The 22,240-nt window shown below is 43.0% G+C and overlaps 1 protein-coding gene across 3 annotated transcripts in view; it reads left to right on the plus strand.

Annotated features, from left to right (window-relative positions):
• Positions 1-372: 372 nt before the first annotated feature.
• Positions 373-22,240, plus strand: part of LARP4B (La ribonucleoprotein 4B) — a 71,485-nt gene continuing 49,617 nt past the window's right edge. For all 3 annotated transcript variants that reach the window (XM_054991266.1, XM_054991269.1, XM_054991268.1), the window contains exon 1: positions 373-688. The gene's annotated coding sequence lies outside the window, so the exon portion shown is untranslated. The remainder of the gene's footprint in view (positions 689-22,240) is intronic.

Here is a 22,240-nt window from a genome sequence, read left to right on the forward strand (position 1 = left end):
CCAGCCATCGTTAGAACGGGAACCGACTAGAAACGACGACGAAGGCCGCGCTCGGCCACCTCCTTTCTCTCCGCCCCGCCCCTCGATTCCTCAGTTCATGAGCGACGGTGACGTCACTCGGCCCCGCGTTCTCGTGCCGCGCGCCCAACGTCACGCGCGCCTGGCCTTCCCGCCGGCCAATCACGCGCCGCGAAGGTTGCCGGCCTCGACCTGCCTCTCGCTCGAGCCGAGGCGAAACGGGAAAGAGGGTGGGGGAGAGAAGGGGAGGGGTGCGCGCGCGAGGCAAAGATGGTTCGGAGCGAGCGGGCGAACCTTCAGGCGTAGGCCAATCTCTTCCGCCGGCGGAGGCGGGACTTCCGCCCGGAGCCGGAAGCGAGACTCGTGGGTCTCCCTGGCGCTCTCTGCCTCTCATATGCGAGCGGATTCTGGCTGCTGCTTCTTGGCGTCGAGACGCTCCGGGGCCCGGACCCGCCGCCGCTGCCTCCTCCTCCGCGCCCTTCCCCTCCCGCTTGCCGCTCTCCCCGCCTCCCCCCTCCCTGCTCTCGTCCCCTTCCTGGGAATCGGCAGCGGCGGCGGCGGAGAAGAGGAAGAGCCCGAGAAGGCCCAGCCGCCGCCGAGGACCCCTGGCCCGACCTCCGCGCGGAATCCCGCCCGGCCCGCCGGGGCCTGACTGGCTGTGGGGTGTCAGGTGAGGGAGGCCCGTTCCGGGCCCGCTGCCGCCGCCGCTTCCCCCCCTCCCGCCACCGCCCCGAGCGGCCGCCGCCGCCATCTTCTCACCCGAGGCCGCTCGTGGGGGCGGGGCTGGCGGCCCCGTTCGCGGCCTGCTTCTGCCGGCGGCTCCGCACTGCGTCGCCCGGAGCGAGGGGGGCCCAGAGCGCCCGGCCGGAGCTGGTGGGTGGGCGGCCTCCTTTTTCACGTGGAGTCGAGGGAGGAACGGCCTCGAGCTGCTTCAAGTCCGGCCCCAAAGGGACCAGCGAGGCCGCCGTGGTGGGCTCGCTGCAGCCGTCCCCGACCCAACCCAGGAGCCGAGGCCGGGCTCGCCCTTACCGCTCCTTTCGGCGCACTTGAGGATGCGCGCTTTTCGGAAGTGAAGGGTTCCAATGTCCTGCCTTTTTCTCTCCCGGCCATGCTTGAAATTCGGATGGCTTAAAACCGCCCTCACGCCCTAAGCAGGGCCACTAGTTTAGTCTCTGCTCGTGTCTTGTATTGCAAAAGGGGCAGTTGCTGTTCTTCCGGATCACTTGAGAGTTGGTGTGTTTTGATATATATAAAAAGTAGTGCTGTTCACCGTAGTAAATTATAATAATAATCGATCATTTATATACCGCTCTTCTGCACAGATTAATACTCACTTGGAGGAGTGAACAAAGTCAGTCTTGCTAGCCTACATCTTTTTGATACTCTCATGATAGTTGAATTTGAGTCCAGTGGCGCCTTAGAGACCAACAAGGTTTTCAGTGTAAGGTTTTGAGAGTCTGAGCTCCCATCTTCAGACAGGAGTTCAGACTCTCAAAACCGTACTCTGAAAATGTTGTTGGTTTGAAGAAGAGAGCTCTAACTCTAAAAAACTTACACCCTAAAACTCTTATTGGTCTCTTAAGGTGCCCCATGGCTCAAATCCTTCTGTTCTACTGCAGACCAACACAGCTACCCACCTAAAACCATCCTCTTGATTGTTGAAGCTCTTGTACTTGCTCCAGGATCCACTTTTAGAGTTGCTGTGTGTCAACCTCAAAAGTAGAACTAAATCCAAATGTTAGATGAGTAAAAGAGGTTGGGTATCTGTGTCATACTGGCAGACTGAAATAAGCAGTGTTTGCCAGCTCTGTGCTGAGTGGCGAATTGGATCGTGTGTTCTTGTGTTTTGTACTTACACTGCCTTGGACAATTAGTTGGAATGAGGGAGTTTGCAAAGTTCTGTGTTTTGATAATGGTCTGTACTTACTTGTTCCTACCCATTTTCACTATTTTCTGAACAGTTCACTCTTCTCTGCTAGTGCAGGTACACCATGTAACTTCTGAAAGGCTCTGACCATTTAGCCCATCAGCCTACTAAACTTGATGTTTGACTCATTTTTACTTAACCATTTGTAGCACTTCAGTTTCAGCCAACATCAAACTCAGACTACTTTGTTAAATCTTACACATTTTAAAAGTATAAATTGCCAGTATGCCTACCTTTTCTAACTTAGAAGGTTTACAGCCTTCTGTTTTAATCTGAATTCTCCCCCCCCCCATCACTAGATAAATGTGAAATCAACAAATTATTTCTTTTAAAATGTTGGGAGTTGTGGCTTGCATATATGCATTTTGTGGAGCAGTATCCTGTAGGTGTGGAAATCTGCACTGATCTGGATGGGGCCAACAAGAAACTATGCCAGTGATTTCCAAGCCTTAGTTCTTTTAAAAAAAACCTTAGTGGCTCATCTTCTTATATTTGCCATGTTCTTTTTCCTGTTCAGATCAGTGGGAGTGAATGCAAAAGATATCAGGATATTTGTGAAGTGCAGCAGAAGAAAAAAATCACAAGGTTTCAGTTTCCTTCATTAGGAAAGATGAGGCTTGGGCCTTACAGTAGCTTAAACTTTTGGAGAATTTTCATAACGATTAGAAAGTTGAGAACTGGTATTCTGGTGATACAACACATTGGTTGAAAAAGGTTTGAGTGTTTGTGTCATTTTCTTGAAACCCATTTTTAAAATCTTTTTAATGGCTGTTGGAACTCTATTAGAGAGCAAGCCAAAGTATGTATGTAGGTTATTTACTAATAGGTATTATGGCTACTGTTTCAGGATAGGGAACTGTGGAGTTGGTGAGGTTGGTGACAGCAACTTTGAGATGGGATTCTTGGTAGTCTAGTGCTCTTCTCCTATGGTCTGTTCCTTCATCAAAAGACTGAATAGTATTTTGCTTCAGGACTTAAGAAGTTCAAGTGAAGGGAGAATCTTCTGAACATGTGTTCAGACTGCTACTTTCTAATAGTTGTCTAGTTTTTAATTTTCCCCATAGACTTTAAGTGGAACCTAGTGGCTTTCTTGATACTAGGTGTCTTGCCAAAAAAACTTTCATGAAAGAAAGTCTAATGTAAAACTAATCACCCTCTGTACTTTCATGTAGTAACTACTGGAAATTTGCTTATATTTTATAGCAGTTGGTGTGTATTTTGTGTTTTATCGTGGCTCGATTTCTCTTTTTCTGTTTTATATAATTTCGTGTAATACTAGTTAAACATCTGCATCAGTAACTTTACCATTACTGAAACTAAAAAGTACTACTAATAATGCACTTGGCACCAGGATAATGGAAATATTGAGTTTTAAGCTAGGAAATAGTACAATTTTGGAGTACTATGAAGTTACAAATTTTTAGGTTGATTTTTCTGGATTTCGGCACATGCCTGGCAATTTACTATAATGTGGACTATAGTTTAAGAGGAATCAACCATGTAGCACTTTTGTCTTGGGCCAATATCTGCCTATGTTTGCAAATCTGTGTATTGAAATACTTGTTTCATCTATGAGGCTTGCTTTGCAGTCCAAAATACGTTGGTACATTCTTGCCTATTTCAGTGGTGCTTCACATGGGAGGTATAAACTGATTCATCTATACCTGTGTTTTCTCTTTTGGTTCACCAGCCACCATTTAAAGGAAACCTAGTATGTTGGCATATTATTAGGAGTGTAGTTTTGATTACCTTGGGGATGAGAGGGGGGAAACTAGTTTTCTCCATGCTGGGAAAATTAATTAGTCTTACTTCAAGCATCAGTAACTTCAATTATCTTTTGTTGCAAGTGTATTGTTTAATCAGAAGAGCATAGTGGATTGCATAAAATAAAGTTATACTTGGGATTTCAAATGAGGATTGAGGCAGAACATTAAAACTATGTAAGTATGGTAACGAGAGCCAGTGTCATACAGAAGACACCTGGTTTCGGTACCTGTTGCTGCTATGGGCATGCTGTTTGGCTTTGCCCAAGGCCACCTTGGCATCCCATTTCTGCATAAGTAAAATGGAAACAACAATGCCTTTAATCATCCTGTGACGTTGATCAAAGACTGTAAAGTATGCAGCACTTATAGTTTTTCCATATAAGTGTTAGGAGTAACATATAATGCCCAGTTGCACTTCCAGTTTGTCACTTGCTTTTCCAAGGTTCCATTTAAACATGACATTCTGTCAATTGATGTGGAATGCTAGCTTTGAATTATTACAAACATAGAACACTGTTGACTGCCAACCCAGGGCAGTCAATGGCTATGTAATATCCTAGAACCAGAATACTTGTGTTGGTGTAGTGGAGAAACTGAGCTTATTTCTTCATCTTGAACAGAAACTAAAATTATTCTACACTTGCTAATCAGATGGACAGATAATTTGCATTTTTGCTAGTGCTTCCTTGAAAGTCTCTGGTGCCTTTTAAAAAATTGATTTAATAAGTGGTTTTTACCACTGTGTTGTCAAGGATTATTATTATTTTTTTTAGGGATTACCAGTGCTAGACAATAGGAGAGGCATGTCTTGAGGCTCAAATTACTTCAGTGGTTAATGTTCATTCAGTTTTTTGTCAAAGACATGTGGAACAATAGGCTCAAGGCTGATTGCTTCTTTTTTTGCTTCTTTTTGAAAACTTGGTGTTCAGCTTATGATAGGACAGAATACTAACTTGGTTTAATAGCCGTAATATTGAATGGTACTGTCTTTGAGCTACTCTAAGCCTAGCTGTTAAAAGTGGCTTGTTGTACTTGGATGTAGAAGCTCAATTAAGGTTCTAACATATCATGTCAGTGAATAACCAACTTAGTGCAAAGCTAGCAAATGAGAGATCTCTTTGCTTGATTTTTTCCCCTTATCTTGGTGTAGCTGGATGATTACTCACTAAATTTTTCTACCTAAGAGGATAACTTCCACTGTTGGTCCTTTTCTATATAGCTACCTTAAAGGGGCCTTGAATAGTAGTTTTGAAAGCCTAGGACCCATGCTGATCAAGATAGTTAAGGATATTGTTTGTTTCAAGCTCCATAAAAGAGGCTGAATACAAATGGGAACTTAGGCAAAAGTTTGTAAGAAAAGCAGGTGATATCTACAGCCTTTTCTCCCCTTTAGATCTAGCAAAACACATTAATGTGAAGTTAACACCCACACTTGAATAAATAGCATTATGCGAATTCAAAATGTTGCCTGGGATCTGAGGCTTATGCAAGAAGCTTGTACTCACCCAGGGATATTTTAGACTTTGAACAGAGGGGACTCCCCCCATGCTTTTTTACAGATGTATTTTGGAAGTTCACTCAGTTTCAGAAGCAGTTTACTATGAAACATGAAAGGCCTGAAGTTTGAGGAAAAGCATATCTGAAGCTTCTCTGGATTTGTGAAACTAGCTTGTTGGAACCTTGATACCTTGGTGGTTTTGTTGTGTCTTCACACTTTGTCAGCTGCTTTGTATACATGCAAGTATTAGGTCATAACATTAAAACGATTTCATGCTTGCAGCTGTCTTGGCATTCCAAGGTGGAACTGGGAAGTATTAAATGGGAAAGGAAAGCTGGGGAGGGAATCATAAGGAAAGTTGGTGATCTCCTGTTCTATAAAACACAGGCTGGCTAAGTACACATGAGTTGTGCAGGCGTAAAATGACAGGCAAGCCATGGTATTTCAGAAAATATGTGGACATTCTCCTTCATTATGCGAGACGTGTACGCGAAGTAAGAAGTCATTAAGAGTAGTGAGCTAATAGCCAGAAATACTTGATGGAGGAAGTTGACTGGAAGCATCAGGAATGTATACTTGAGAGGACCTAGGTGTTGCCCCAATGAAACCTTTGTTTAGCTCTTAAGAGAATGAACTAGTCACATGAATGACACCTGGAAATAATCATGTCTCCTGAATGGAAGTGCTTTTGGAAGTCTTTGTCCATTTGTAACAACCCACATGCTAAATTTAAAACACCAGTCTCTTCTACCAGCTGTTCTTTACTACCCTTAAATAAATGTAAGCTAGGAATTTTGCCTTCCCGAATGTACCTTAATGTTTTTTATATACTCAAGCATCAGATCCCTGTAATTTGTTATATGTGAACTTATGAGAAGCCTGTTTACATGTTTAAAAGAAAAGAAAAACCTGGCCTTTTAATTTTCCAGGGCCAGTCCAGGATACAGAAATTGTAATGCTATGTTAAATGCCGTTGCTTGTTTTAACCATTAGTATTACCATGCATTAGTATTAGTGTTACCATGTAGTATTGGTTTTACCATGTTGAAAGTTTATGAGCAGTGTTTTAGAACGAGTAGTAATAAGTTCATTAAAAATAGTTAAAATTCAAATTGTGTGGTATTGCTTTGGGCATCTCAAACAGACGTGAGTAACATTTGAGAAGTTCTTTTATTATGCTTCACTTATAACTTGGAACACGCAATGGGGTTAATATACTCAGTCTGGCTTTGATTAACTCCAATGTTCAGAAATCATTGATCTATTCAACCCTTGAAACCAAAGAGCTGGGTCAAGAAATTCACTGCAGCGCGATGTGCTACTTCAGAATACTGCATGGAGAAATGGGTCTTCTCTTCATAAAGACACTTTTGAGAACAGGCTATAAAAGAAAATGAAATCATGTTTAGATACTTTGTAACATAAATTAAGTTTTCTATGACAAAAACCATTTGTCTTTCTGTGGGCTACTAGTATTTCAGTAATTTGCAGTTAAAATTCTGTGGTGCATATAAACCTGCATAGGGCAGCTGCAAAACATTTCAGTGCTCATGACTTTTTTGCAGTTCCATCATTCTGCTTCTCTCCGGCTTCCTTTTTGTAGTTTTTATTCCAAATAGAGCAGCAAAACAACAATTTCAGGTAGTGCAGCATGAATTCCAGGGACCAATACCTATGCCATGTATAATGAGGAACAGCTATTTAATTGTTGGCAACGCTGTTTAAAGCCGGACTCTGGCTGCTTGTATGTTGAGTTTCTGCCTCTGTGACACAAACGCCTACCTGGGGATCACTGATGAAATATTCTGATGAATCACCCTAGTATTGAGTCTTCTCTTTCTTTTTTTCAGCACCAATTTAGTTGAAATACGAAGTTCTAGGAATTCCAGATCCTGTCACTCCAGATCCTTAATGACTAGCTGAAATTCAGTTCAAAGGATTCATCGCTTCATAAGTGGAATGTTGTTGCCACCTCTGTGCCCCCACGAAGCCCATGTTTAAGTTCAGTAAAATTAATATAAAGAACAGCTTTGTCCTTGGCAACAAAATAGACAAACCTCAGGACTCAGGGGTGCAAAAAATTGTCTAGTAGTAGCATATGGGGGTCAGATGAGCTGTTCCTGATAAACGAGACAGAACATCTTTCTATGAACAGTGCTTGAAGTGTGGGGATGTATCCAAGAAGGCCAGGTCAAATTCTGCTTGGCTACAAACTTCATTTGGTCTTGGGCAATGCAGTTTCTGAGTCTAATCAACCTTGAAGAGTTTCTCTGAAACTAAACCAAATATATGTTTTGTACATGGGCGGGGGGGGGAAACTAATTTTCTTGTTGATGTGCCACTGCAAACAGTCTTGCTATTTCCTTAATAATTTTAGGTAGACTTTTAATACAGCAGTGTGAAGTTTGGCACACAAGCATCAGTTTTCATCATAGAATAATATGGCTTCAGTGTTTTTTTTTAAAAAAAACCTCATTGTTTCTGGACATAGTTTTGTGCTTAGTTAACTGCCATTTAGCAAGTGGTAGCTTACTGCAGTCTTTATCAAATTGCTACAGGGCGGTGAGAACTATGTTTCATGGGTGCAGAAAATAATAGCTTAATGATCATTTATTATTACCCCCCAGTTTCTGAGACAGTTGAATACTTCTCTCTTTCAGGACAACCATAGCAAAATAAAAAAATACAATCTGTATTTCCATACTTATACACTGTTCTGTAACTTGAAAAAAAAATTGCTTATGCCATTTCTGTTTTTCAAAAACTCCACAAGGCTAGAATGGAAGGTTCTTGTAGCTAATTAAAAGTCCTTTTCTTGTTGTGATATAGCTTCAGATTCACTGTATGTCTCTCTTCATGGCAAATCATGACTTAGGATATGTATAGTAAAGTTCTCAAGTAGAATGAACCATTATATTTTAAATACCCTATAACATTCCTGTGCAATGAATGCGTTTAATTTTACTTTCTGATTTTATGCTGAGTTCTTACAAAATATTGCTTGTATGGTGCTGTCAAGTGTTTAAAAGTTCTTTACATACATTGTTTTGTTCTTATAAAAACGAGAAGCAACATTGGTTCTCTCTATGAATTACTAGAAAACCTTCCTGAATGCCTTGCAAAGTTATTGAGGCATAAGAGCAATAGGGCATAAGATTGCCATGTTTAAAGAAAACAAAATGGCCTAAATTCCTGTGGCCTAAATTTCTACATTTTTTATTGAACAGAACATCATAAGCCCAGATTGGCAAATTGATGGATCTTGTACCAGACACAGAACACCACCTGTGCATTCCAGCCCATGGAGTACTTGAATAAACTTGGTTGGTTATTGACTGGTCATCATTGGTTACTAAAAAATAGCCTATGTATGATCAGGAGAAGGTGACAACTCAATTCTCTGGAGTTGCAGCATATGCCCTGGTGTGAGTGTAGCTCTTAAAACAGTTTACTGCTCAGTTTGGTGTTGCCTGAATGCTTGTGAAATAGAAAGCCAGTACTTTTTTTATTTTATTTATTTATTTTTTTCAATTTATATACCGCCCATCCCCAGGGGCTCTGGGCGGTGAACAGTTAAAATCGATAAAAACAAAAACTAAAATCAATATACAAATAATAAAACAAATTAACAAGGTGCAGTGGTGGGGAGAACCTTCCCCACCCCAAAGGTGGGAGGCCGACATGGCACCGCCCCCTTTAATCACCAAACGCCTGGCGGAACAGCTCTGTCTTACAGGCCCGGCGGAACGATAATATGTCCCGCTGGGCCCGGGTTTCCATTGACAGAGCGTTCCACCAGGCTGGGGCCAGGACTGAAAAGGCCCTGGCCCTGGTTGAAGCGAGGCGGGCTTCCTTAGGGCCGGGGACCACTGTTGGAACCTCTTGCTGTGTTTTGGAAAGAGCTCTGCTCTTTGTATGCTTTTGTGCTCATGAAGGCCCAGTCAGCACTTTGTTCTGTAAACTTTTGGAAGAGGCTCTCAGATCCTTCTACTTACCCTTTCCTTGCTCTGAGGCTGTCTTGGGAAAAGAAATGAATTGAGCTTCATCTGGTTCTATCATGTTGACATTTGAGGGTTATACAAGGTTACTGTTAACTTCCCTGCTAGTAAAATCAAGTAGTCGCAAGCCTCTGTTCAAAGTTAGAGGGACAGAAGAGTGATGGATGTTTGTCTGAGCATCTCTGAAGTTCAGTTATAAATAGGCACCAGTAGGGGAGGAGAGATGGTTTGGGCAGTCTGTGAAAGGGAACCTGCAATGATAGACAATGATTTATCTTTGTTTGAAGCCATATCAAGGTAAATGTTTAAAGAAATCCCCCAAATAATTCTTCCAGTAGGAAAAACCCAAAGGAAATCTTAGATCACTGAGATTTTTAAAAATGTAATGTTTTTTAAATTCACATGTGTGAGACAAATTTGCAAAGCAATTAAACCCCCTCTGTGGCCCCAGGTAGGCCATGAAACAAGGTTAATTCATAGCAGGCAGGCAATCATGTTTATCTTATATGCTATGTACATACAAGGACTGGGGGAACTGAAGACATAATGGCATAGACAGACATTTTTATTCTGGAACAAAATGCCTAGGATAAGGCAGCTTAAAGGATAAGCTAAAATGCTGCTCCTCATTTTATTTGTTTGACATAATCTTTCTGAAAGGAATGGATATGTTGCAATTCTGTGATGTGATTTGTAGTAGAGTCCTTGAAAGCGTCTGGCTTTTTTTCCTGGATGTTTCTCCCTCGCCTCCCTTTCTGAGAACTTCAGCAAGCAAGGAAGATTAGTTTCTAACAGATTTTTCAGAATTTGGGGGGCATGTGTGAAAAGAAACCAGCAAAATCAGCCAAGGATGACGATCGTGCACAGTTGGACAAAAAGCAGGTACTGTTCCTTTTCTATGAGGAGCTGACAGGTGGTGGTGGGTTTGGGATAATATTGAAATAAGGCTATTTGCAGGAACATATGGCAGTGATGAATGGGGCTAATAGGCATTTCCACTCAGTTGATGAGATGATGATCCTTAACCCTTTTAAATGTGGTTTCGGGCCTTGCTGTGGTCCAGAGACTGCTTTTAGTTGCTGGTGGGTGATCTCGGTTTCAGTGGATAAGGACATGCCTCCCTTCTGCTTTAAAGGGTATTGCATTGGCTATTCTTGTTGGGGTGGGTTGTCCCTATCAGATTCAGTTCTATTTGGATCTAGCCCTCTTGTTAGAAGAAGTAAGTGGGGCAGGTGAGATTGTATTTTTCCCCTCAGTTTAATCTTTCATGTAAACTGGTTCCCTTTTTTGACTCTGCAGATCCAGCCATGCTGATCCATGTGACTGTAACCTTGAGGCTAGACTGTTGTAACAGGCTATACTGGGGGCTGCCCTTCAAGACAGTCCAGAATCCAAATTAGTACAGAATGCAGCTTTTGGGTTACCGGAAGCCAGCTGATGTATGTTTACTTTAAGATTACATTGGCTTTCTGTTTACAGATTCTATTCAGGTTGCTGGTTCTCACATGTAAAGCCCTTCATAGCCTAGAACGTGAGTTCTTTAGAACTGTCTCTTCCAGTATGTAGCCAGGTGGCAACTACTTTTCTCACCGGAACTAGACCAAATGCAAAGAACCCCCCAAAAACCCCACCTTGCATCTTGATCTCATTTGTGCTTTACATATTACTTGGAAGTTGATTCCATTGATATATTCAGGGTCGAAGCCCAAAGTTTTATTTCTTGAATTCAGTAACTGGAATATCAGGCTTGGCTTGCATGCTCAATGTAAGCCATGAGAAGAAATTGCATGCTATGCAGAACGGAGCAAATGGGTGGGGTGGGCATGGAGAACGTCTCAGTTATGGTGTCCCAGTTGAACTATCTTGTTAAATGTGTTGCAGAGCACTTTGTTTTGCTCAGCATGGGTTAGTTTAAATTAAGGAGATTTAAATAAGCATTTAAAATCATGATTTAAACCACTGTTGGGAGGGAGGCCTATTCAAATTAAAAAAATTCATATAGATACTTCATAAATAAAAATGCATCCTAATTTGTTGCTGTAACATAAAACATACTGAGATAAGTGAATAGCTTTTATACAAGTACTGTGAATTCACTAAATTGCTTAAAAATTAATTTTAATATTTTTATAAAATGACATACAATACCCAGATCATTTTTTAAAGATTACATTGCCTGTTGCCGAATTTATGGTCTTCCTTATGACATGCAGTTATGGATAGTTTTTGTAACAGCTCCTAGTTGAAATCATCCTTGGAAAGTGCTTTCCTTTTCCTGTGTTCCTTTCAGTTTTAGCCTACTTTGAACTGCCCTCCCCTTTAGCACCCCACAAAAGTAAATAATCGCAAGCAGAAGCGAGGGCTGGTGGTAGCTACTGCTCAGAGTATTGTTCTCCATGGGGGTTGTTTGGTAAGTAGTTGTAAATATTTATAGTTAGAATATTGAGCCAGTTTTGCAGAGATCACATTATTCCTAAGTATAAAATAGGAGTAATGCATTAGGGGACAACATCTGAAGTGTCTTCCCATAAGTACATGAGCTGTTGCGCTGTATTGACTGAACATTTTTCTGTACAGTTATTTTTCTTTTAAAAGAACAGCAGCCTTTCATAAGAGGGTATGGAATTCATATATGTAAGAGATCATAGGTTAGATTCTGTGAGCTTTCTGCTCACAGATCCAGTCTTTTCCATGTGGTCACCATATGGGGATGTTGCAGAAACAGGGTTATGTGAAATTTTAATGTTTCACCCCTATAAATTTACATTAATAATAACAACAACAATAATTGTGGTTATATACTGCTCTTCTAGACAGATTAGTGCCCCATCCAGAATGGTGAACAAGTTAGTGTTATTATTATCCCCACAATGCAGCTGGGCAGTTAGGGCTGAGAGGAATGGCTTACCCAAGGCCACCTACTGAGCTCATGGCAGTAGTGGGATTCAAACCAGTAGAGTGCTGATTTGTAGCCGGACCACTTAACCACTATGCTATAGCTAAAACGTAAATAAAATTTTCAATCTAATTTTGAAACTATCATCATTTTTTTTTAAACTGCTCTTGCCTTCTGAAGTCAAACAAATACTAAGACCATAGTGAGTGGAATCACAATTTAAATCCAAATAAAATTATATTCTAGTCCTCACTTTATAAGAAACTAAAGTTCACTTACAGTCCCATCCTAAATCCAATACATGTGTCCTGTGCTTGCTCAGCAGAGTAATGTAAAAGAATAACCCCTTTCCAATTCTGCTTGTAATGTTTAACAGACAGGGATCCCCACTGAGCAGGGGGAGTGCCTTCGGAGAGCGTCTACAATGACAAGGAGAAGGAAGAATTCCTTTAGATGTGGAGGAGGAGGAAATATCCCTGCCAGATCAGTCAGCTGAGCTGTCTGAATCTGAGGTCTGCCAGTATTTACTACAGAAGACATTCTCAGCCTTAGGGCTGCAGATATTACTCTCAGGGGGAGGATGACCCTTAGACAGGGGATACCAAATCCAGACCCAGGGAAACAAGAGTCTCTTCCTAGGGAAGGTTCCACAGAAAAGGTCCTCCCATTTCCAGAGTATTTTGGGAGGCAGCTCAAGGCTGAGTGGTCTAAACCATCAGCCAATAAGCAATTCCCTAATGTGGTCAAAAGACTGTACTCACTAACTTTCTTTGCTATGAGATGTTGCAGGTACCTGCGATCGACGCTCCGGTGGCTACACTTCACTCATCTGGGCTCCTGTCAGAGAATGGGCAAGGATCAGTCAGAGACATCTAAGGCAAGAAGAGCGAGGTCATGCTGAAGAGCGTTCACGAGGCCACAGCTATAAAGGCTACAGCCATTGCCTCCAGAGCATCAGGAGTATGGATCAGAAAACTGATCCCACTTCTCCCATACAACAATAGATGCCCCCATTGAAGGGGCAAACAGAATTTTAAAGGCCAGTACCTTCAAGGCAGTCACCATCCTGGATGCACTTACCTTTTCTTCCAGGGCTATTGTCTCGGCAGCAGTAACAAGTAGGCACACTTGACTTAAGAGCATGGCCAGCAGATTTAACACTGTAAAACTATCATCCTGGCTTACCACTTTCAGAGAGACAAGCTGTTTGGGGTGCCCTGGGAAAGATCTGGGTTGAGACCCAGGACAAAAGAGTGTTGCCAAAAACAAAACACCACACTCAAACAATCTGAGAGGCGATCCCTTGGCCTTCAGCCATTTTATTCACAACACACACTACTAAGGTCCAGACAGGATTCCAAGCGATCATCCTGGAATTAATCTAGATATACCTTTAGTAAGGGAGGGTCCTTTCAAGAACCCACTTGTAGTATAGTGGTTAAGTAACTGAACTGTGTTGCAGTACTCTGCTGGTTCCGATCTCACTAATGCCATGAACTTACCACATGGCCTTGGGTAAACCATTCCTCTCAGGCCCAGCTCCCCAGCTGTATCGTGAGGATAATGCTTACTTTGTCCCAAGATCAAACAGACAGTTCTTCACACATGGAAAGAGATCCAACCTTGATACCAAGCTCTCTTAAGACAGGACTCAGAAGCCATCCCTGTGAGAGGCCAAGTACTCCTTACCGTCAAGCCTGGGTCGACACGCAGGCAGCCAGCTGGACCTTAGAAAATAGTCTCATAAGGCTATTCCATACAATTTGAAAGCCAGAACCCACCAGAGCATTTTGTCATCTCTCCCCTACGCGAAATCTTAACTCGGACTAATCCAACACCTGGGCATTCAAGCTGTGGAGCATGTTCCCCACAGCGAAAGAGGACGGGGGAGTCTACTCAGTCTTCTTCATAGTCCCTAAAAAGAATGGGGACTGGAGGGCGTTATTAGACCTCAACTTTTTGAACAAGTTTATCAAGTTTCATCACTTCTGAATGGAAACTCTGCGTTCAGTCGCAGATGCCATTCAACCAGAAGAATACATGACATCTACAGATCTCACAGAAGCATACCTCCATGTACTTATTCTGACAGCCCATCAACAATACTTAAGATTTTATGCGCACAAAAAAAAAATCAATTGGCAGTTCTGAGCCATCCCTTTCGGCCTGTCCACTGTGCCAAGAATGTTCACAGAGCTCCTGAACAACCTCATTGCATGTCTCAGAGAGAGTGGTATCCATGTTCATTTGCACCCAGACGATCTCCTGATCAGATCACATTCAAAAGAAAAATCTCATCGCAACACTCAGTTCCCCATTCAGTTTCTACAAGCTGGAACTCCTGGGTATGATCATCAAAAGAGTGTTGTCTGTCCCTCACCAAAGAAGAGGTCAGGAAGACCAAACAGCTGGCCGAGGCTGTCGTCAGAGTGAAAATCACTTCTCACGACACTACCCAAACTGATGGGTTTGCTAGTGGCTAGCAACAAGGCGATACCTTGGGGTCGTCTACATGCAAGACTGCTTCAGACCTTTCTCAGATCTTATTAACAACAGATCATGGAGAAGACAGATCTTCCCATTCAGGTACCACTTCAGATCAAAAGATCCATGACCCCTTGAGAACAACAAATACAGATGCAAGCATCGGAGGTTAGGCACGTCTTCCTATCATTGTCTCGGAAATGTGAGCAATTTGTCTGGCCTTGTTCCAGTTCAGAGATCAGATAGAGAACTCACACATCCTGATCTGTATGGATAAGGTCGCAGACAAGACCTATGTAAACAAGCAAGGGGGATACAAGATCTTGAGGTGGCACAAGGAGGCGACAAGGATACTTACCTGGGAGGAAGGTCACCTAGTCTTGATCAAAGGCATATCCAATGTCCAGGCAGACTGGCTGAGCAGGTAGACCATTCAGCAAGTGGAATAGTCCCTTAAGAAAGAGCTCATCTAATGGATGACATCAGAGTTCTCAACATCTTTTATGGACCTGTTTGCATCCCAACACAGCCATCAACTACCAAGGTACATGACAAGGTTTGTTCCACTCACAAGCAGATGCCCTGACATCGCTGTGGCCATTAGGCCTCCTCTATGTATTACCATTCTTACCAGTAATACCCAAACTCCTGAGAAGGATCAAGTAATGCGGAGCAAAGTGCTAGTGATTGCCTCTTGGTGGCCCTGCAGACTGTGCTTTTCCACACTCCAACAAATAATGATGTCTCCACCCCTCATCCTACCAACCTCCGGTCGCATTACGGCAGGGAATGAGTTGGCACTCTCATTTAGACTCACTCTGTTTAACTGTGTGGAAATAGAAAGGAAAATCTTCCTAAGATAGGGATATTCCAGAGAGGTGGCCGACACTCTCCTAGCATCCAGAAAACAGTTCACGGTCAGAATTTTCAATTTCTCTTGGAAAGCCCTCACTCAGTGGGGAAGGAGGAAAGCATGGGACATTTTACACATCCCTGACCAAACATCCATTTGGACTGGTCAAGGATGTTCCCCTGAGAGGGCTGAGAAGCTCAAGGCCTATCTGCTCCAAACAGTAGAAGAAGTCTGCAAGGCAGCAACATGGTGATCGATCTCGACCTTGGTGAGACACTACAAACTAAACCACCTGCGGTAGAAAAGTACTGCAGCGCATGATCTCGGATGAAGACCACATCCTACCCAGAAAGTAGAAACTACTTTGGAAGCACCCAAGATGTCCTCCACCTCAGAGGGAGAATGTACCTTTGGACACTTACCATGAAGGGTCCTTCTCCTCTGAGGAAAGGAGGACATCTTGCCCTCCCTGGGTCTTCATCCTCCTCTACCCTGCTGCCTCATTCTTCTACCTCCTCTGGGTTATGCTTTATTTACGGTACATGTTAACACAACAGGTGTTTTTTCTCTCAGTGTTGACAGTTGCTGAATGATAAATTCAATGTTACTGCTTTGTGGAGTCACCTGAACTGAAGAGAGAGGGTGTCCCACATGCCAGACAGGAAAAGGAAGAAAATTAGTTCTGTCTCTCTGAATGAAGGGCCCTTCACGTGTCCAAAGGTCAATTCCCAGCCTTCTCAGGAGAACTTCCTTGACCAATTCAAATGGATGTTTGGTCAGGGCTGTGTAAAATGTCCAGTGCTTTCCTCCTGCCCCGCTGAGTGAGGGCTTTCCAAGAGGCAAGCACACTAACACCTACCAGTCATGGCACAGTGATCTGATCATGCTACCATGACTGTGCATCCTGATGTGGCCAGCCCCTCTGACATGAGCTGTGACCACTCATGTACAGAACACAACAAGCAAGGAAACAGAAGGAACACGGGGCATGCAGTCCGGGGTGAAAACTGGATTTTTGCTGATCTGGCAAAATCCTTTTCTGAATCAAATAAGAGAATCTGGGATCCGGTATGGGAACTGGATCCAGACTCCTGAATAAATCTGGGTAAATCTGGGAAATGTGGCTTCAGCCTCTGGCAGGCTCCTTCCTGGGCTGCTTCTGCTTTTTTTTCCCAAGAGAGGAGGGGAATGAGGCAGGGAGGGGGAGGGGGAAGTCAGAGGCCAATCCATGCAGGAGCTCTCCTTTTCTGCCTGGCTTTTGTGAGAGAGACTGGTTCAGTTGGGCCAAGCAGCAGCAGTGTCCCTTGCTTCAGTTTGGTTTGGATGGAATTCTCTGTTTTGACATGATACTCTGGTTTAGTGTTGGTCCCCTTGATTCACTTTGGTTCTGGGAGGTGATTTCATCCATTCCCTTGTTTCAGTTTGGTTCTGTTGAGCTTCCTCTTGCGTTTGGGATCATGCGTTTGGCCACTGGTAGTCTTGCTTCTGCGTATTTCTGCCTGAGAGCCTGCTTGGAAATGTTTTCCCTGTAGGAAACAGTGGGGAGTGGCTTGCAGCACCTTATTCAGGGGCCCGTAGAATTCAACCTGAGGCCCAATCTTCCTGAAACTTGAGGGGGGACATCTTTAGAGGACATTCGGGGGTAGGTTCCCTGAAAATTTGGTGGAAATTGCTTGAAAAATACCTCCTTTGAGAGTTTCCAGATAGCTTTCTCCATAGAGAATGATGACTGAATAAATCTGGGCTCTTAAATGGATCAGAAAATGTTTCCTGGATTTCAGAAATCCATGGTTTATATTTAGATACCTGAAACTCGGATCCAGATTTCCTGGAATTTTTTTTTTTGGTACACACTTCTAGAAGGACCACAGCATCCCTCCATTGTGAAGAGGACTGTGGCGTGACCAGTTGGTGTTCTGGAGCAAACAAATGCTAGGGAGCTCCACAACTTGGGTTGGAGCCCTTTCTTGCAACCATGTTTTCTTTTGCCAAGGGAGAAACCATGGCCATACCAGCTCTGCCACCCATGTGCTTCTGTAGCTCACTTGGCAGCAGCAACCCTGATAGAAAAATCCAAGACCTTGCCTGCAGAAGGGTTCAGATCTCAAAGTGTGTGTGTGTGTGTGTGTGTGTGTGTGAGAGAGAGAGAGAGAGAGAGAGAGAGAGAAGAGATGTAAAATTTGCAGAAACTTTGAAACCGTGGAGGAGGGGTATTGACTATATCTAATACTTTCTTGTCAAACCTGAACTTTTGAGTGATTGAACAACATAAAATGCATCATTTATAACTTAGTCAGCTTATAAAATTGTACTACTTGGGCATATTTATGGAATTTAAATGTATAAATGTCTTTTCTTTGTATAAGCAAAATTGCAAGTACATGCAATGCTGAGAAAGAGCTGCAAACTGCTGCACTCTGTGCTACCGTAGAATCTCTGTTTAATTTTTGCCATTTGAGAGGTAGGAAAATGAGTTCTGTATTAAAAAAGAGTGTGTTTGGACAGGAACTATCAGAGTTGCAATTGGGAGGACTGCCAACATGCTTGGATGTTAAGCTAAACTTTATAGCATTGAAAACACTGAAATATTAATATATTATCATTAAAACATCGTAATATTGTTGCCAACATTATTTATGTTTAAACGGAAGATTTTGAATTTTTAAAACTATACTATAAAAGTTTTCCCAGTGTTTCCCAAAATTTCTCATTGGAAAAACTGAGAAAACCCTCAGACTTTTTAATGCTGTGCTCTTGGAATAAGTGAAGTACTTTGTATGAAAAGATTTTTCTTACTCAAAAACAGAACATTTCATATGACGTTATTTTTAGTACTCCTCAAAATTTCCCAACTTGCCATTGGAAAAGGTCCTAATACTTTCTCATGCCATACATTTTGCGTGTTAAAAATGTTGCCTTAAGTATTTTACTCATTCTAAAAAACGCCCCCAGTATTCCATAGGAGTTTCTTCTCAAGGCTTCCCCCCAAAAGGATAAATGGGAGGGAGGTGACTTTTTGGGAATGTTTCCTTTCTCCCCTCAGTCCCTCATATCTCTAGAGTCAAGGGAGGAACGAAGTGTCGCCAGCCTTTCGCTGGTGAAGGGAAATGGGAGATACTGTGGAAGTAACACACAACCATACATTTACAAGTGGTTTCCCTGTTGAAGCTAACTGCAGAAAGGCATCCATGTAGTAAAACTGGTCATGGACTCCAAAGCTATGCAAGAGGTTGATTCCGAGAAGGTAGTACACTGTCATGCTGATCGGCAATCCCATATAACCATTTTTCTGTTCAGCTGTTCCTTGCACTCCTCCTGCAGACAAGCGGTTCACTTCTGTCGTCTGCCACCATTCATTGTAGTAATCCTTATACACTTGTCATCCTTGCTGCACCCCTGTCATTAAGACTGCATGACTTAGTGCACAGTCAAGTAGAGTGCACCATAAGGAGTCTGCTCTAAATGATGCATGCAACACTCTTGCGGTTTCCACAAACTCCCTTGCCCTTGTTGGATTCCCATGTGACCTCTTGGGAGACAGTGGCTTGGACCCTGCCTAGAAATTCCCCATGATCAAGGAGGAGAGCAATTTTTGCCAATTATTTCTTCCTGCAGCAGCCCTGAAATGTCCCTGGAGTGCCCGTTTTTTAGGATGGGGGATCCCGAGGAGTCATTTCGGGGAATGGTGAAAATCATCCACCCTTGTATGTGTGGAAATTGTAAGTGGGATCCAAGCTCTAGTGCAGCCATTGAGATAATTGCCCATTTCTTATAATTGCATATTCATCATCCTAAAATGTTCAGAGGCAGGATAGCACCATTATAATCATACAAAACATAATGTGTTAAGTTTTTATTAAATAAAATAGTGGTTCTTAGTTTTTCTTAACAACTGTTCACTTTTAGAAGATCATTGCAGCAATTGCAGAAATAAATGGAGTTGCTAGACTTTATAGAATAAAATAAGATTATTTCTAAATAACAGTCGTGAACAAAATATAACCAAGACACCTAAACCCACTGAAACTCAAACATAACACAGTTCAAAAGTTCTCAGTCAGGAAAGCCTGTAGGGTGAACTATTGTGGGCCAATTAGTATTCTGTGCTGTTCTTGGGGAGAAATGCAGTTTTTATGCTTGTCTTACGTAGGAGTTTAAACAGGGAAGTGCATGAGCTTCTGCACTGATCATAAGCTCGAGTCACTTTGCCTGGAAAATTCATCTTGTATACAAAGATTCCACTGTGCTAGCAACAAGCGCCCCTCCTTGTGTGAGGAGGGGTTGCCAATTCTCCTTAACTGCAATCTCCTGTGTCTGGGCGAAAGCCACTCTAAAGCACCCCCTGACTCACTGGAACTAGTTTTGGGAGGTGCGTGGAGATGGGGTGGGGGGGTCCATCCTCTGAGCACAAGTGGTTCTGCTCTTGCAATTCAGTCTTGAAGCCAAACTGACTGATTCTGAAACATCAGACGAGAACTGCTACTTTCATGTAACCATTTTCATGCAATTAAACTCTATACTTCCTCATCATTTTTGCCCGTATCCATTAAACAGTTCAGTAAGTCATCGACGTTATTCAGACATAGGGTGCTTCTTTATCCCTGGTCTCCGACATGGATCCCACTTTGAGGGAAAAGATGGGACATAAATTTTAATGAAATAGACGAAAGTAGGTGTACAGAAGAAGCTTTAATATTTGTATTTCTCTGTTCATGTCTTCCTCATTTTCTTAACCTGAAAACGCTTCCCAAGAAAATAGGTGGTGGTATTTGTTGTGCATGTTGCACTCTGTTCGGAGGTCCAACCTACCTGGAAGAGCATGGGAAGCAACTTGCTTTAAATTGTCCTTCTTTACTGTACGCGTTCTAAGTTTATAGTAATATTTTGTTCTTCAGTTTGAAGAGGAAAGTGATGGCAGGTTTTGTTGCCGAACAGATTTGGGAGGAAACTCGGTGCTATATAAAAAATGCAACCCCTGTTCAAATATTGTGGGGGAAAGTAAAAGTCAGTGTAGCTTCACTTAAATCATGTTTCTTGTGTACTTTAAGTGCTCCTTGCGTCTAGCCAGACTTTCCATTTTGTGTGATCTGAATTCCTTGAAGTGTTGATGTTTTTTCCCTGAGAGCAGATGTTAAGGTTATCAGCACACGGGGAATTTCTACTTGATCAGAGCCATATTGAAACCATCACAGATGCTGGATTACAGGTTGTGGTATCTTCCCATGTTGCTCCACAACAGAAACTTGCTGCTAATAACGGTTGAATAAAACTGATGAGTCACCAGCCTGCACTTTCCAAAAGAGTGTGATTATTTATACCAGGGCACTGCGATTTTATGGTCAAACGGATCTACGTCCAAAATTTGAAATGATCCTTTACTTAGGGAGAGGAATAGACCAAAGCTTTTTAACCACCACCACCCCCCTGGCCGCTCACTTTATGATGTATCTAGCTTCTTGCCTCAACTGATCGTAGGTCTTCCTGTGGGAAACAGCTATTGTATTAGGCTGTAGCACTTGTTGCTGAATCTACAACTTGTACTCCTCAAAGAAATATGCTTATTGGGGAATGGAGAGAGAAATAAAACCTCTCTTAGAAAGGGCTGCCATCCAGGGCCAGCACGCCCATTGAGGCCAGGTAGGCGGTGGCCTCAGGTGCGGGGTGCCAGAGGGAGCACCGGAGGAGGCGCAGGGGGCAAGAGCGCCCACCACAGAGCTGCAGCCTCCTATCCCTCCCGCGCCGCCAGCACATGCCCCCGGCCTGGCGCAGCCGCCGCGGGCATGCATCTGCGGTGGCTCAGGAGAGCTCGGAGGCCACCCGCGCACCGTCAGAGCCACCCGCAGCAGTGATCAGGCCGGTGGCGGTGTGCACGCTCCTGTGATGACGTCATGTGTGACATCATCACACAGGCCAGAGCACCTGGCTGGCCGGCCGCGAGCGCCAAAAACCCTTGCACCGCCCCTGCTGCCATCAAAGTGGATTGGGCTTAAGCCAAACACAAGAATAGATTTGGCATTCTTGTTTCACTCTTGCCCTTTGGTAGCTAGAGCAAAAAGTCTCTATTCCAACAGGATTCAGTCAAAGAAAGCTACTCTGGGAAAGCTAGTGCAAGTTCTGTTCTCATAACTATATAAGGAGCGGCAAATTAACACTGCATAGGATTGCACTGCAAGTCATGTACCAGTGTCTGTGGGAAAACATCTTATTTTTTCCCTTCATATTTTGAAAATGTTGCTTTATTCAAGTTTTACTGGGGGCCCATTTCAAAGAGAAATTATTAGGCAGCATTTGTATCTGTGCTGTGGGATGGAACAGCTTTAAGCTGTATTTCAGGCAAGCCAAAATGTTGTAACATGCTGTAGTTCCTGTGCCCTATGTCAATGGTATTGCTTAATTTACGTAATACAACTTTAGAAATAAGTATCAAGTCATTGAGGTTTCTGGAAACAGTTCTAAATTCACTGCTGCAATTCCTGTTGCATAGTTGAGGTTTATGATATTTAAACGCAGAAGTGTTTTTAAGCATGGCTTTTCAGGACCCCAAATTATTTTGTCTTATTTGTACGTATTCCACTTTTTGGTTTTAAACATTTCCAAAGGACCTAACCTGTTATAAAACAGAACTTAAAGACAGTGGGTTGGATGTTCCAGCTTTTCCCACTGTTGCAAGAGGGAAATTGCTACTTTACAAACTTCCCCAACTATTACAGTCATCTTTCAAGGCCCTGCGTCAGGTTCCCCCCACTGTCTGAGATTAGATGGGTGGCAACCTGGAAAAGGGCTTTCTCTCTCATGGCACT

This window comes from Eublepharis macularius, chromosome 11, assembly GCF_028583425.1.
Source record: "Eublepharis macularius isolate TG4126 chromosome 11, MPM_Emac_v1.0, whole genome shotgun sequence".
Lineage (NCBI taxonomy): Eukaryota > Metazoa > Chordata > Lepidosauria > Squamata > Eublepharidae > Eublepharis > Eublepharis macularius.